The sequence below is a fragment of the Chenopodium album genome, chromosome 6 (assembly GCF_948465745.1).
Source record: "Chenopodium album chromosome 6, dcCheAlbu1.1, whole genome shotgun sequence".
Classification (NCBI taxonomy): Eukaryota; Viridiplantae; Streptophyta; class Magnoliopsida; order Caryophyllales; family Amaranthaceae; genus Chenopodium; species Chenopodium album.
The window spans coordinates 34,819,598-34,837,035 of record NC_137839.1 but is presented as its reverse complement, the minus strand read 5'-3'; the positions used below and the strand labels follow the sequence as shown (position 1 = coordinate 34,837,035).

Here is a 17,438-nt window from a genome sequence, read left to right as displayed (position 1 = left end):
ACTATCATGTCATCAATGTATGCCTCTACATTCCTCCCAATTTGATTAACAAAGACAGTATTAATCATCCGTTAGAACGTAGCCGGCGCATTTTTCAAGCCAAACGACATCACCGTGTAACATAATAGCCCCTGATCAGTGACGAAGGCCGTCTTCTCTTGATCTTTCTTCCACAGGGGTATCTGATGGAAGCCGGAGTAGGCATCCATAAAACTCATCAAGGCGTGACCGGCTGTAGAGTCGACCAGACTGTCGATCTTTGGAAGCGGATAACTGTCCTTTGGACACGCCTTGTTGAGGTCTGTATAATCAACACACATGCGCCAGGTCCCATTCGGTTTCTTAACAAGGACCACATTGGCCACCCAGTCGGGAAAATTACAAAGCCGAATGAACCTGGCGTCTAGCAGCTTTTTGACTTCGGCAGCTGCCGCCTGAATTCTTTCCTCGCCGTGGTTTCTTTTCTTTTGCCGGATGGGCTTCTTTTTCGGGTCCACGGCGAGTTTGTGGACAGCGAGATCCGGGCTGACGCCTGGCATCTCTTCCACTTCAAAGGCAAAAATGTCTTTGAATTCCTTCAGCAGAAGGTGCAAGCTTGCACCCAAGGTGGCATGAGCAACCGTCCCAACCTTAACAGTACGTTCTGGACGGCTGCCGTCCAGAACGAGATCAATGCTTTTTCCAGCCGGTTGGGGACGGAGCTCATCTGACCGCTCACCGGTCAGTGATTGCTATTTTTTCTCTTTCTTCACCTCCACCAGCAGAGGTGCCTTTCTTTTCTTACCGGCTGCTGGTGGGACAGGTGCTGGATCGGCGTCTTTGACATTGTCAAGGTCTATTGGTTCCTGGACGCCTGGGGTTACAGTGTCTCTGACGGCTGAGAGGTAGCACTCTCGAGCCGTCTTCTGATCCCCATTCAGGGAACCAACAGTGCCGTCATCCTTCTCATACTTGATGAGCATGAGAGATGGGATGATTACTGCCTTGGCTACGTTGAGGGTTGGCCTGCCAAGGATAATGTTGTAGGCGGTCAACTCCTCAACGACCAAGAACCTGACGACAATATGTCGCCCTTGGCCCTTCTCTCCCAGCCGGATGGGTAAGTCAATTCTCCCGGCTGGGTAGACCATCCCACCCCTAAAACCAACCAAGGGGTGGGTGACCGGATGCATGCTGCTGATATTGTATTTCAGCTTCTGCAAGCACCGGAGGCTGATGATGTCTGATGAACTGCCGGTGTCAAAAAGGATCCATCCAACCAGCTGGTTGGCAACCTTACATTCAATGACCACCGGGTCATCATGCGGGCGGCGGACGCTGCCCCTGTCCTTCTCAGTGATCAAGACGTCTGGGGAGGAGGAGCTGGCTTCCGCCTGCTCATCATCATCTTTGTCCATCTTTCAAAGATGGCTCTTGGTGCCCCTAATAGTAGGGCCACCACATGAAAATCCGCCTGCTATAGTGTAGACTGGCTCCTTGTCGGTATCCGAACTACTAGCGGGCTGGGGGGTAGTCTTGGAGGACTGACCCTTGTTCTTCTTTTTTGCCCCGGCTGGGGACTTAGAAATATAGGACTTCAGCATCCCCTTGTCAGCCAGACGGTCCAACGTCCGTTGAAGGTTGAAGCAGTCGTTGGTGTCATGGCCAACTTCCTCATGGTATTGACAAAATTTATTTTTGTTCCTGGATTGAACGGAACTTTTCATTGGATTCAGCTTCTCAAGGGACATCCGGTCCTTTATCTCCATGAGGATGGAGTTGCAGTCCTTGTTAAATTCGTACTTTGGGACATACGGTTTAAATTCTTTCTTCTTCTTCTGGGACGGCTGGTCAGAGTCACTAACCGCCCAGACCTCTTTTCTCTTCTTTCTTTTTAGCCGGCTGAGCAGGCCGGTTGTCTTTCTGTTTGTCAGACTACTTAGAGTCCGACTGGCCTCCAGGCTTGCAGAGGTCGGTAGCTTGAATGTAGCTTTCCGCCTCCCTCAGGGCCGCCTGTAAGGTGAAAGCCCCTTTTCTGACTAGGTCGAACTTAAAAGTCGACTCGTCTCTCAGACCCTTGAAAAAGTCTGTAAAAGCTACCTCGTCAGACAGTCCTTGAATCTGAATTCTTATCAGATTGAACCGCCTGACATATGAGCGCAACCCTTCTCTCTCTCCCTGCTTAACAGTGCTCAAATCAAGGCTTGTTTTCTTAGCAAGGATGTTCATTGAGAAATTGGAAGCAAACACGAAGGCGAGCTTCCTGAAGCTATCGATGGACCCGGCTGGAAAATTGTCAAACCATTGTTGGGCAATGCCCTTCAATGTAGCCGGGAAGCACCGACACCAAGTGGCATCATCCAACCCCTGCAGATACATGAGGTTGGTGTAAGCCATAAGGTGGTCTTCCGGGTTGGTGGTACCATCATAGGTACCAACAAACACATTCTTAACCTTGGCCGGCTGGGCCGCCTCGGTTATCTCCTGGGTGAACGCAGAAGGCTGTTCTCCCAGGCGCAGCAAACGGAGCTGCCAGTCCAATGGCTGGACATTTGGGTATGCCGCCTAACCTCCAAAGAAGGCCGGCTGCATGAAATGAGGGGGATACTGTCCGTAAGCCTGAGTAGGCACATACGGTACAGCTCCAATCATGTGAGGGCCAGAGTGGACGGTATTACCGCCTTTCTGGCTCTCATGCAAGGAGGGTGCACTCCCTGCAGAAATGTTGTTGAAGCTGTCTAGAAAGTTCGACGTTGAAGCCGACTCATACATCGATTGGTTTCTCTTCCGGTTGATGATCTCCCGGGCATCAAGAGTTGATTTTTTACTTCTCACCGGCTGCTGAGTCCGGCGAGTGTTATTGGTATTCTTCCCAGGAAGGAGAATTCTTGACCAATCAATGGTCCCGGCTGCCTTCTCCTTTGGATGAGGAGTGGGCTGCCGGTTTCTGACTGATTTCCCCTTCTCAGGAGGGGTCTTCTTCGCCGACTGACCTTTACTTGGGCCAGCCCGGATTTTGGTGATCAGCTCTTTAATTTCACCCTTGAAACTTGTCATGAATCTCATGAGTTCGTCTCGGGTGACAGGGGCTGATCCAGCTGCCGTTTGGGTTTCCCCTTCCGGCTGCCCAGTGGGTCTGCTTGGACCCGCCTGGGAGGCACCCCGCTCCAGAGTCTCTCTAGGCCGGATGCGCTTGATTCTGAGAGAGAGCCGTCTTCGGCTGTAAAGGTTTCGACCTGAGGATTTCCATCCTCCTCATGGTCTGTAAAGACTTCTGGGTCTTCGCCTAGACGGTTAGGGGGTGGTACAGACTCTTAACCATCTTCGAGGTACTCTCCCCACAGACGGCGCCAAATGTTTTGGGTGTTTTTGTCCCTTGGGAGAGTTACGTCACGAAGTCTGATCCGGCTGAGCTGTACCTGCAAAACAACGGAGACTCCGGGTGGTCGGAGCTCCGCCTCCGACGATCAAGTCAGTAACTTGAAACGGAATAAAGAGAACAGAAAGTTAGGTGGGTATCTGCTCGGATTCCAAGCTCAGGTCTTTCTCTGATGTAAGAGAATAAGGGTGTAGTAAATGATTGAATGTGTCCCCAAAATGGGGAAATATCTCCCTATTTATAGGGTCGTTGGGAAAAGTGCCCCTACCTAGGTCACTTGACCTAGATTTTAGTGGGCTGCGCCGTTTTACGGCGCTCCTAGGAGTTTGGGCCTTTGAAAGCCGCCATTTCAGAAACATATCTGAGGGCGCCAAGTGTCAAGAGGACGTTGAGCCACATGGGCCATCCTGAGCTCGACACGTGGCAACCTCTCATTGGTCCACGTGTCAAGAGGATGTTGAGCCACATGGGCCATCCTGAGCTCGACACGTGGCGACCTCTCATTGGTCCACGTGTCTAGGGTAAAAATACCCTAAACAGGCTTGATTCCATAAAGTGATCGACCTGATAAGAGATCGTCTCACTTAGCTTAAAGCGCCTAAGCATTGGCTCATTAGCAAAAGGCACCGACATATAGGTTCAAGAGCAAAAGGCACCGACATATAGGTTCAAGAGCAAAGAGCACCGACATACAGGTTCAAAGCAACAAGAGCGCCGACGTACAGGCATAGCGGAAGCAAAGTTCAGACGAACTTTTAAAGATCGACAGGCGTGGATCTTCGGTAATTTCCTTTGGAAAATTATCGCATCAAATGAGGATGACTTCAAGAGAAGATATCTTCGACAACGTTCCCTAGCTTGTGGAGAGTTGTCACGAGCAACTGAGGATTATTTCAAGCGAAATAATCTTCGATAGTATTCCCTAGGATGTGGAATATTGTCAATGCGGCTAAGGATTATTTCAAGCAAAATAATCTTCGATGATATTCCCTAGGATTTGGAATATTGTCAATGCGGATGAGGATTGTTTCAAAAGAAATAATCTTCGATAATGTTCCCTAGGATGTGGAATATTATCATTGCGGAGAAGATAGTTTCAGGTGAAGCAATCTTCTAATTTGGAAGCAGTTACAGGCGTAGCGGTTTTCAAGCGGGATGGCATTCTCTAGCTTGTAGAAGGTCATCAAAGCAATGATACAAGGATACAGCAACAATCGGTTACTTTCAGATACGTGTGCTCGACGGTGCAAGATACGCGTTTCTTAACTCTTTTATCTGTTTAACTAACGCTAGTTTTGCAGGTATCGGCATTAAAAGATTGATTTAGGATCCCAGAACGTTCTGAATCATTCTCCGTCCCTATCGATACTTTGACTTTTGTTTTCGAAACTTGCGTTTCTCCAAACTCAGTCAAAGTGGGGGCTTCTGTAGACACCCATTTGTGTCTCCCCAAAACCAAACCCAGTGATGAGTACCTTTCACGTCGAATCATAATCGAATGAAACGAAAGTGTGGAAAGGTCTAGTGTTGCGGAAAGTTTTTAATTCTTTTCTCTTCTTTCTGTTTTTGAAAACTTTATTTTAAGAAAATAGCCAATCCAGTTTGGTTGGTCCATGATATGGGTCCAATAGTGGTGTAGTTGGATGGGGCTTGCAAAGACCTTTCCAATGATATATTATAAGCCCAATTCCGATGAACATTGAGGAAGTTATGGCCAATTTACCAAACTGTGCCCGGTTTGAGCCTTATATGCGGCCCAATGATCTAGAGGAGGGTCTAATATGATTTATCATTCCTAATGCAATTAGGAATGGTTTTAGTCTTCTAGATTCTTCTAGAAGGTTCTTTTCATTACTAATTCAATTAGCATTGATAAGTTGACTTTGTTGACTTTTCAGAGTTTTAATCAAAATCAAATAGCATTTTTGAAGAAATTATATTATTTTATCCTCCAGTACGGTAAACTTATCGGATTTTCGTAAACGCGTTGAAATCAAGCTTGGCGTCCAACCCCAGGCCTTGGCGCCTGGAACCAGGCTTGGCGCCTGGCGCTAGCCATTGGCGCCTGGCGCTAGTGCTGGTGCCTGGCGCCAGCTAGCCAGGGTTGGCGCCAGCTCTGTTTCCTGAGCGTCAGACTCTGTTTTGTTAATTTATCTTTTTTGGCTGATTTTCTCTATAAATATCGTATTAAAAACTCCGTTTTCATTCATCATCTACATCCATTCATTCACCAATTCTCCTCATTCACAAGTTTTCATTCATTCATTAGCATTCTTTAATTCTCTCTTTCATTCATCTTTTTCTAAACTTTGTGTTCTTATACAAAATTCCGTATTCACAAGATCTAGAAACACCTAGCCATATTCGAAGTTGCCTTCGCCCTAGACGTGAAAGGTTTAATTTCTGAGGGTTTGGTCCCAAATCTCTATTTCAATTATTTAATTTGACTGTTTTGATTATTATTTTCCTTGAAGTTACTAACGTGTGTATTTTGTTATTATAAAGAGGTACGAAGCATCAAAGTAAGTACTTTAATTGATTTATTGATATTATGATGTAGAAATCGTGTTTATATTGTTATTATGATATTCCTAGTATCATGTCTAGGTTATATTTAATATTAAATATGATTGCTATGATGCCTTTTATTCTCTTCCTAATATTTATAATTGTTAGTATCATGTTAGGGCTAAAGATTTGATTTTTATTGCTTAGTGACATGCTAGAGTTTGTTATTAATCTTGTTAGTATCATGCCTAGGATCTTGCTATTATTATTATGCTTTAACATGATTTATGATTATATTTATAATTGTTTTTATTATGATTATAATTGTTATGAATATGATTATTATTATTTTGATGATTATTATTTTATTATGATGATTATAATTATTATTCATTATTATTATTATTATTATGATTATTATTGTTGCTTGATTTTTATTGTTATTGCTTGATCACCTTTATTGCATGTTAAAGGGAATTTATACTTGCAATCACGCTTAATAAGATAATTAATAATCTTGTTTAGGGTTAATTATGATTATAATTCAAGTGATCGCCAATAATAGGTTTATTTGTGCATTAATGTTCAACCAACATAGATAAACAGGTTTAGGGTTAACCTATTGATTGCATGTTAATCAGAAAGCGCACATGAATACGAGCAGAATAAAGTAGAGGCCTAATATTAGGGCAGGTTCAATTTCTTTTAGGTTGGATTTGTACCATCATCCCCGAACCCTTATTTGGTTCATGACCTTATGGAGTTGACGATCTCTTGGATCGTTAAGGGGTGTAACCTTCATCCTATGAACGGTTTACAAGTTCCTAAAAAACTTGTTGGCGACTCTTTTGCTCTATCTTCTTCCCTATTGGACGCCACCGTACTTTAGTGTATGATCACAGTGGGGTTCAAGCTAGTGGGATTTAAAGGCTTGAAATTATTCCCTACACTAAGATAACTCTAACGAATCCTAATAAGATCATTAGAGAAAGACAAATGATCTAGACCTACAAAGATATACAGAAATTTGATGAACAAATAAAAGAGTTGCTAAATAAAAAGCTAATTAGGAATAGCAAGAGTCCTCATAATTGTCCAGCATTCATGGTAAGGAATCATGCAGAGCAGAAAAGAGGTAAAGCTAGAATGGTCATTAATTATAAACAGCTAAATGACAATACTGTTTTTGATGGCTATTACCTTCCTAATAAAATTGTGTTATTTAATATAATACAAGGAGCCACATGGTTTTCTAAAATGGATTGTAAGAGTGGCCACTTGTACATAACTAACTTTAAGTAACACCCAAAAAGTGTTACATTGTAACACCCCAATAATTCTCTCTTAAAAACCTGTGAATAACCTGTGTATAACATGAACAATTTCAAGAGAATTACTGGCGTGCTACCGCCACGTGTTCAAACGTTAAGGCTTTTTCAAAAAATAGCAGCGGAAAAACTAAATCAAGTATATAAGTTCAAAACCAATAAGCAAAACCAAATCAACTCTTACAACTTGGAACCCTTAAGGCCCTTATTCAAACCTTAAACCAATAGAAATAGTATGAAAGTAAAGTTGAGTTTAAATAACTTTAAAAGTAATTGACAATAAAAATAAGAAAAGTAACCAACTCTCTACTCAAGATCCCACCATCTAGAAACGAATGTTGCATGTGTAAGAACCTGTGGTTAATCTGCTCCCCAATATTACAAGTGTAAAAATTGGATCATCACATGGTCATTGAAAGGCGAAGGCCATGACCAAAGAAAGACACACACAAAAGCACGCAATCAGCAAAGCTGAGTACATACAAGCTACGAGATAGATTAAGAAATCTCTAACATGCTACTAATAATCAATCATCATGCATCATTAAACTATAGACTCAACACATGACTCAATTATCAATTCTTATTAAGACTTCACTAGTTGATAGTAGCTAACTCAGCTCATTTCAATTTATTCATTTCATTGGATTTAGCAATAGACAAGGTTGTCCAACCCATGCTCCATTTGGAACATCAATAAAAGAAAAACCTCATGCCTCCTTTCGGAAACATCAATAAACATCCAACGACCACGGGCGCGACTCCGTGACCGTAGTTAGTATGAGATCTCACCTAACTCCTAGTTTAAAAAAAATATTTGAAATAAGAGACTCGTAGATCAGACGGCCTCGAGAAAAGTACACGGCTAATACCCCATGTACCCCAACCCCTGATTGTCATTACTCCAGATGTGCACCAATCCAGTGTTTTATTGCTCATCCATCTTGCACTTTACGTGATTTACAAGTTTAAACTTGGTGATGACTCATATGCAAACGATACAATCAATCAAATATCAATTCAATCAAGTAAACAAGTTTCCAATTTCATTTCTTGATTTATAAGTGACAAGCAACATTTATTATTTATTCCTTTAACTACCTCGGTGTATAAACACCTTGAGTGCATAAGGCACCCCAAAACCTTAACCTCGTCTTATAAGACTTGAATTCTTTCTTTACTCATCCTATTTCAATAATCATGAATGAGTAATAAATAAATCATCTCACATATTCACAAACCTTTGCCTCTAAGAGTATCTTGCAAAGTTAATGCATAAATAATATTTGCAAAGTAAAATAGTGCACTTCATATAGAAATCACAATGTATAACCAAACAATTATTCTCTGTCTTCTCTATACATGATACTAAGTTCTTGTTTCATTCCTAAACATGCTTCTAAAGGCAAGGTGTCATAACTCGTACGTACCTTAAGTAAACGAATTGTTTGGCCACTTTACCAACTAGAAATCACCTTCTATAAAGTCCTCTCCTAAACCAAACAACAATAATTCAATCAATACCCAAGCGATTAAATTTACAGCAATACCAAACTACTTTGAAATCCCTTAAACCATTGAAATAATACCTTTAATTTGTTCATAATAGTCAAAGTTAATAATTTAATAGTTCAACTATAAGTTTATATGTTAAAATCATGAAAATATAGCTTATAACATGAATTTCCAGCAACTTTAATTTAAAGTAAGGAATATAATCTGAAAATTAAGTTTAAGATAACAAAATAACCTCATAAACATCTCTACTTAAAATAATTATTATTTAGTAGATTAGTATGTTAAAACCCTAAAATTCCATCACAAAACCATGATTTAAAACCTTTAAAACCAAGACTAAAAATCTGGAAATTTAATTCAATAATAGAATGTATAAATACAACAATCTAAACTTGAATATATAATTAGAATTCAATTAGTTTCATAAAACCTCAATCAAACCTTCAAATTCTCAATTTAAACCCTAAAATAAACATAATTCAAATTTGAAAATTAATTTTAATACTAACAATAAAGATTATATGCTAATATAATAAACAGAGGGTTAGTCCAATCCCCTAACACGAATTTAGCCCTAAAATCCCCAAATAATCAAGTTTAAAGCCCTAATTTCACAAATGATCTGAAAATTTAAAATACATATAATAATTTATAAACTTGATAATTTCTCATGCTTTTAAGGAATTCAAACATGATTAAAGAAATTAAAACTAACAATATAAATTAAAATAAAGATCTTTAATAATATCAAGAAAGAAGGAGAAATAAGGGTGGAAGGAGGGAGAAAGAACCACCGGTGGTGTGCGGGTGGAGCTGCGGTCGCCGGAGGAAGTAGGGCGGCGTCGATGGTGGTGCTCGGCAGAAGCAGGTAGCAGCGTTTTTAATTTTTTTTTTTTTGTGAGCAGCAAGAGGAAGGAGGAAGAAGTGAAATGAATTTTACGTGAAAAGGAGAAAGGCTGTGAGGGTTTTGGGGGTTTTATTTGAGCCTTGGGTTTTAGATTAGGAGTAAAACTTGAGGTTTTGGGTTTGAGTAATATTTAAGTAATAGGCTAGTAAAATTAAAATGGATTATGATTTAAATTAAACACTTAATAGTTTTAGCTTGAAAATCTTATTGTTTTTACATGAAAATAATTCATATTATAAAATTAAAATAAAAATATTTGTATAAATAATAAATAAATATATTTTAATTAGGTTGAAAATATGGGGGATTGCATACATAATACGGTAAAAGTGTTATTATAGACAACAGGTAACACTTTAATGGGTGATACATCCGCCCATGTTACTTAAGGTCTTATGTAACACTTTGGGTGACGTATGGTAACATTTTTAAAAGTGTTACTATAAACCTTCTTATGTAACACTTTTCATATTATTAGTATCATTTTTAAAGTGTTACTTATAATTTCTTATGTAACACTTACTTACCTTTAGTATCATTTTTTAATCATACAGTAACACTTTATCTGACATTTTGTATCACTTTTGTGATTTAATGTAACACCTTATTGATTATTAGGTAACATTTTTCAATCATCTTTTGACATATAATAACACTTTATTTGACATTATGTATCACTTTTTGCAACTAATGTAACACATTTTTAATTAATTAGTAACATTTTGCATATCCTAATAATAATAATAATAACAATAATAATAATAATAATAATAATAATAATAATAATAATAATAATAATAATAATAATAATAATAATAATAACACTTAATTAATTAGTAACACTTATTATTATTATTATTATTATTATTATTATTATTATTATTATTATTATTATTATTATTATTTCAGAAGAATAATCCAACCTTTGTCTCATTCTCCCAGAATAATCCAACCTTTCGATTAACCTTGAAGAATCCTAAGTTTATTATATATTTCTCCTAGCAACCCCAGCAGGTCACCTTACCCTTTTCAACCGGTTACCATCCATGTGGCAATTTTTGATTGGTCAAATTTTTATTTTTAATTTAAATAATAAATTTAAATTCTGAAAAAAAAAAAAAAAAAAAACTTCTATTACCTTCCCTGACCCTCTGTTTGTTTCCCTCTCCTCTTCCTTCCTCCATTATCACCCACCAACACCACTCAACAAACCATCACAGCACTACAAACACCACCACCTAGAACCACCACAAACAACCACTGACATCACCACTCACCACAACATCCATGACCCACCCACAACCGAAAACAATACCCACAATATCAACGGCTTACGGCCGCCCAATTCAGCCCAAAATTCAATTGAGAGGGAGAAAAGAGAAGGAAATTGGTGGGAGTTGGGGTTTCGTGTTCTGGGTAGGTAGAATTGGGGTTTCGGGTATGGGTTGGGGTGGGTTGGTGAATTCGGGTATGGCCGTATACGACTAGGTGGGATTGGTGGTTGTGGGTCCGGTGGGAGTGGGTTTGGGTGGGGTTAGTGGTGGCGGAGGTGGTGAGGTGAGGTGAGGTTGTGGATGTTGTGGTGAGTGGGTTAGGCTGACAGTGGATGGGAGTGGGTTAGGCTGACAGTGAGGTGAGGTGAGGTGAGGTTGTGCACGGTGGCGGCAAGGTTGAGAGAGGTGAAGAAGCCATTGTTAATGGCTGGAAGATGTTGAAGAGGAGAGAAGGAAGAAGGCAGGGGAAATTAATTAAGGAAAATAAAAAAATAAAATAAAAATAAAAAAGTAACCTGAAGTTCAGGTAACCGGTCAAAAAGGCTCGGTAAGAGAAGATAAGTAGTATACTTAGGATTATTCAAGGTTAATCAAAAGGTTGGATTATTTTGGGAGAACAAGTTAAAGGTTGGGTTATTCTTGTGAAATTTTCCTATTATTGTTGTTGTTGTTGTTGTTATTGTTGTTAAAAATGACAAAAAACCTACAAAATCGACCGAATATATGAAAATATGCAATTTTTTTTATTTTTTTAAATATAAAAATAATATAAACATGTACAACAACCAAAAATATTAAAATAAAATACATGATAGACCATAATTTGAATTGATACAATTTCATAGTTTAAAAAAAAAAATCATCCATAAACACCAATTTGTTTGTTTGGCTAAATAATCTAATAATCAAATAGAAAGAAAATTAACTTCGGTCTCTTGAGGCAAAATAAGTCAGCAACTCAGCACAGCAGCAAAGAGACCGCAGTAATAAAAACTACTAGTAGTAACAGCAAGCGGATAGCAGCAGCTAGCAGTACCAGCATATAGCAGGAGCTACAGGCCAGCAGACAGGAATACCAAGCCAGCAGACAGCAGTAGGCATTAGTAAACGTAGTAACAGCGTAGGAGGTAGCAATAACAGCATACAGCAGTACCAGGCTAGCAGATAGCAGTAGAAAGCAGAGCGTACTAGCTGTGGGCATCAGTAAAAGCAGTCACAACAACAGGTAGTAATAACAAGACTGTAAAAATAAAAACTAACTATTGTTAATATTCTCGCTTTCTTAAAGTGAAAGGAAGACACTGAGGCTAATCTATCACATGAAATAAAAGTGGTTCATAGCACGTTGTATCTCATCTAAAACAATCCAAGTCCACTACTCCCACTGCACATTATTGAAAGATAGTAAAAGAAATCAAACATAAGAGTATTGATCTATGACTGGCAGATTGTCAATTCTCTCTTGCCTTTTATTATTTTAATTTCTTGAAGGAACGACTAGGTCCTGAAGAACTTTATACTGATCAACTGATGTAGACAGAATTAGCAATTCTTGATATAAGATATACTCTTTCAGAAAAGACTAATTACACAGCCTGATTTACTAGGTGAATGAGGAGTGACTGGTAAATCCACAGTATTTTCAGGTAAAAAACAAGAAAAATGGTAGCATCAACATCTGCCATAGCAGTAGAAAATGGGATTACCTCGCCATTCCTGTTGGGTAGGAAAAAGAGTTGTGGCTCTTAACAACAAAGTCATCACTACAACTAGCAAGAAGTTGTGGCTGCTGTACCTCCTTAAATTGAAATAATATTGACATCTGAAAAATAAAGAGCATTGAAATCATCACCAAATGATGATAGAAACTTGTTTCAACATTCCACGGTAGCATAAGTGTTCTAAATTTTAATTAAAATATAAAGCTCCCCCTTCAACAACATTGGCTATTTTTTTTTAAGACAAACACGGGAAATTAATTTATTAAGTCAAAATCCGCCAAAGATATAATACTTTGGGGGATAGAATCCATACAAAAACGTTCATTACTAGTTCTCGTATCTCCTCTAGCCATAAAGTGAACTACGGTATTCCTTGCCCGTCGAACATGAACACAATTAAAGAATAGGGTGGAGTGATTCCCACATATATATATATATATATATATATATATATATATATATATCTAGTAATCTTATAAATAATTTCAGAATACTTGTTCTAATTTCTTGTGAGAATGATCATCTTAAGTATTACTGCACAGAGGAACACATAAGCAATTCATCTCATTTTCTACGTTAGAGCCTGAAAACATGAAAATATCCATCAAGAGATCAAACTCGGCAACATATGCAATTACTTATGATCGTAGGGGCTACAACAAGATAATGATCTTGGCATCAAATGTCACTTTCTTTGCAAAGAAAAATACTTTCCTAATAAATTGGATGCTTTTAACGGTAAATAATCCACCTTCAATTGACATTATTAGGGAATTGTGGAAGATCAGAGCATAAAACTTTAGGAATGAATCATATATATAGAATAATGCAGAAATTATTCATGAAGCTTAAGAGTTAGTGAACCCAGCAGTGGGACTAAAACTAAAGTTTAATGTAAAAATGTGAAGCAAATTAAAACAAGCTTGCAATTATTGTTTTACATAACTTACATCTACTAGTGTAACTGCCATGCGTGTAGTGGCAATTTTTCAACCATCAACACCATGAATTTCAATGCCTCTAACATTCTAGTTCTAGTCCATTACAATAGTCTGTAATTAGCAAAAAAAGAAAAGGAAAAAAAAAAAAAAGCTTACTGTCAAATTGTGAGAAAGCAACAAGACAAAGAACCTAAATATCAAAGAAGTCAAACCAAACAGAAGCTAAACGCAATGAACCCACCAACCTAATCTCATAACTAAGCTTTGAGGAAACGGTGTCCATACAATTACTTCTCATTCTGGAAATTAATGGACAGACTATAAGTCCAATCCTTCATGTCATCATTAGGCCTCAATATCTATATGACACGCAAGTAAATAAATTTAATTATGCCAATCTAAGTTGGTTATCAAGAAAACATATACAACTTGATTGTAGTGCCCAATCTAGTTCGATTCGAGAAACATACATACTACAAGTACCTCTCAATCTACATACTACGACAGTTTGAGCAATTTCTAATCATTCTAGTTAGTTGACGGGATTTAAAGTGCCAGAATTGCATTTCTAATCAAACCCATTAGCAAAATTAAAATGAGAGCTAAAGTTAATAAAATCAAAATAGTAAGACTAAAAAATGGAGATAATTTCAGCTCTTTAATTAGCTTATTAATCTAATTAGCTTGGAATGAAAATCAAACTGATTTTAGCGCAAAGTATAACTTTTACTTTACAGTTTTAGTTACTCCAACGTACCACCACAACTCCAATTAGTAATCACAAATTCACCATCAAACAATAAAAATTGTCAAAATCAACAGATAAAAATCAAAGTAAAAATTACAAATAACCCAAAAAAACAGAAGAAAGAGAATGAACCTCAATAAGCACCACCATTACTGCCTCTTCGTCGCCGCCAGCACCACACACAATCAATAACTTCTTCACTGTAGTTTAAATGAAGAATAAGTAGTGGGAAGAAAATTTGAGAAGAGATTTATCAATTTGTCACATCACGCACATTCAGTCGAATCTATTCATACATAGATACAATCCCCTAAAAACTAAGATGAACCACGAACATTAGAGCGGTGGCCAAAATCCTCAAAATCAGCCATTGGAACGATGGCCAAAACCCTAAGCAGCGGACGTTTTCGCACTAGTAGCTGAAACCCTTTTATATCAGCCACCCTTGCACTGGTGGCCGGCAAGCCGGTTACAATTAAAGAGGGAGAAAGAGGAGGGGCAACGACCTGGTGCAGGCTTGATGAAGGCGTGGAGAGGACGAGGGAAAGCTGTTTGAAGGAGATGCAAAAGGGAGGAACATTGTATTAAATTGGAGATTAGAGCGTGAAAAACTAAGTGAAGGAGTTTTTTTTTGTTTTTTTAATAATAATAATAAGTGATGGAGTAATAAATATATGTAATAAAAATAAGGTAACACTTCTTAATGTTACCGTAAAATGTTACCTATTTTAAAAGTTTAAAAGTGTTACTTTGTAGTGTTACTTATGTTAAAGGTGTTACAGTAAGTGATACATTCTAAAAAAATGTTACTAAAGTGCTACTTATAAATCCAATAATTTTACATTTCAAAATGTGTTACCAACACGTGTTACATAAACTCAATTATGTACTAGTGGGCTAATGGCAAATTAAATGGAAGAAGAGAGCATTCCATTAACTGCATTTAGCTCCCCTCAAGGGCATTATGAATGTTAGTAATGCCTTTTGGATTAAAAAAAATGCCCCACAAATATACCAGAGACGAATGGACAATATTTTGAGAGAACTTAATCATTGTTTTTTTGGTCTATATAGATGATATTCTACTATTCTCGAAAGATTTAGAATAACATAAGAATGATCTTAAAGCGGTAACTAAAAAATGTGCTGAGCATGGTATAATCCTTGGAGAAGATAAATGTTTTTATGCTAAACAAGAAATTGAATTTCTAGGATTAGAAATTAAAAAGGACAAATAATATTACAAAAGCATATTTTGGAAAAGATTGAAAAATTCCCAGATAAAATTACAGATGGAAAACAACTAGAAAGATTTCTAGGATGTTTAACCCATGCTTCTGATTTCATAGAAAATCTTGCTCTATTAAGGAAACCATTACAACAAAAAACTCAAGAAAGAAATAACATGGAACTAGAAGGAAAGTGATTCCAAAAAAGTTCTAGATTTAAAATCTATGTGTAAAGATCTTCTTGTACTAACACTACCTACTAGTGTTGTGTTAAAAATCAAAGAAGGAGAAAGATGTTGTAGATATAGTAGTGAAAGTTTTAATAAAGTCGAGTTAAATTATCCTACAATGCAAAAGGAAATCCTTGCAGTCAATAGAGGAATTGAGAAGTTCTTAATCTTCTTAGCTCATAAACAGTTCTTAATAAGAACTAATTGCAAAGGCATACTTGGTTTTGTTAAAAAGAATTTGTCTTATATGCAAGCGCAAGGGAGACTCCTGCGTTGGCAATTATAGCTTAACCAATTCTCTTTTATTGTCAAACATATTCATGGATCGAAGAATTCTTTGGAAGATAGTTTGACCAGAGAATTAGCTAATGTCTAAGAAACTCAAGGCAACACAAAAGCCTCCTGCACGCCAACTTCAAAAGATGGATGCAAAGAGGAAAACTCTCATTGATGAAACAGAAAAAGCAATGGAGCGGGTTTCACCCTCCAGCTGGGCCTTGATGATATGCAAGGCTTGATCATTTCAGCAAAACAACGATCACGAGATGGTTTAATCAAGGGTTTCCACTGAGCAGTCCAAAGGCCATTGATGTTTCAAGTAACAGTCATGTTATTTCGACTCATCCCTAATATACAAAATATAATACTTAATAAACTAAGAGATAACGATTTCAAAACATGGTACAAGCTAGTAGTTACAAGATCCAGTCGATTCTATGATCTTAGAGACTTATGGGGAGAACGAGTAGAGTTTCCTACAAATTCTAAGGTAGCAGCATTATGCATCAATCCATATCCTCTTACTCAAAACGCTCCATTCATTAAGATACATTACCAAGCTTGGGATTGTGGAATGGTATATGCCTTTCATGATTTCCCTACTCCCGATGACTCTTTCTTTTCAAATCTTACAAAGTTCCAGCAATACGCATTTAATAAAGTCTGAAGGTTTTGTTATAACAAAAAAGAGTATCTTCAGCTAGCAGCAAGGGTGCAATGTGCGAATATTGATGTTGTGGAAGGAAAAGTTAGTCCGCCTCATTATTTGATAATGTTCGGGAAAGTGGCCTTTAGTACTCAAGATCCCATACTAATTCGTCAAAAGACTATTAAAAATCCAACTGAAGCCAGAGCACTGAGATTTTTCTACATTTCACAATATCTTGATGATTTTATAAGAAGGAAAGAAAATCCTCCTGTTATATTCATGTTGGTAATACAACAATTGTGGCACCTAATGAGATAAAAGAATATTTAGTAGATGGCATAAACAACACCGAGTCAATCTACAAATACTTAGAAGATGTTGAAAGTGGAAAGTTTAAGTCATTTGAAAGCCATGAGTATATGTTTGAAGTCTTCATAAATTGGGATGAATCATATGCGGCCAATTGTGTTGTAGACTTTGACATAAAAGAAGAGAATCCTATGTGTTTAGGGTAAAAATACCCTAGACACGTGGACCAATGAGAGGAGGCCACGTGTCGAGTTCAGGATGGCCCACGTGGCTTAATATCCTCTTGACACATGGCCCCCTTAGATACATCTCTGAAATGGCGGCCTTCAAGGGCCCAAATCCCAAGAAGCGCCGTAAAACGGCGCAGCCCACTGAAATCTAGGTCAAGTGACCTAGATAGGGGCACGTTCTCAAATGACCTTATAAATAGGGAGATATT

At 37.8% G+C, this 17,438-nt stretch overlaps 1 long non-coding RNA gene across 1 annotated transcript; it reads right to left on the bottom strand.

Annotated features, from left to right (window-relative positions):
• Positions 1–11,685: 11,685 nt before the first annotated feature.
• LOC145634821 (uncharacterized) lies at positions 11,686–14,928 on the bottom strand. The gene is made up of 3 exons (XR_014113600.1): positions 14,436–14,928; positions 12,600–12,715; positions 11,686–12,084 (listed from the first exon to the last, which is right to left on the bottom strand). It is a non-coding gene; the product is annotated as an uncharacterized LOC145634821 (long non-coding RNA).
• Between the last annotated feature and the right edge of the window lie 2,510 nt (positions 14,929–17,438).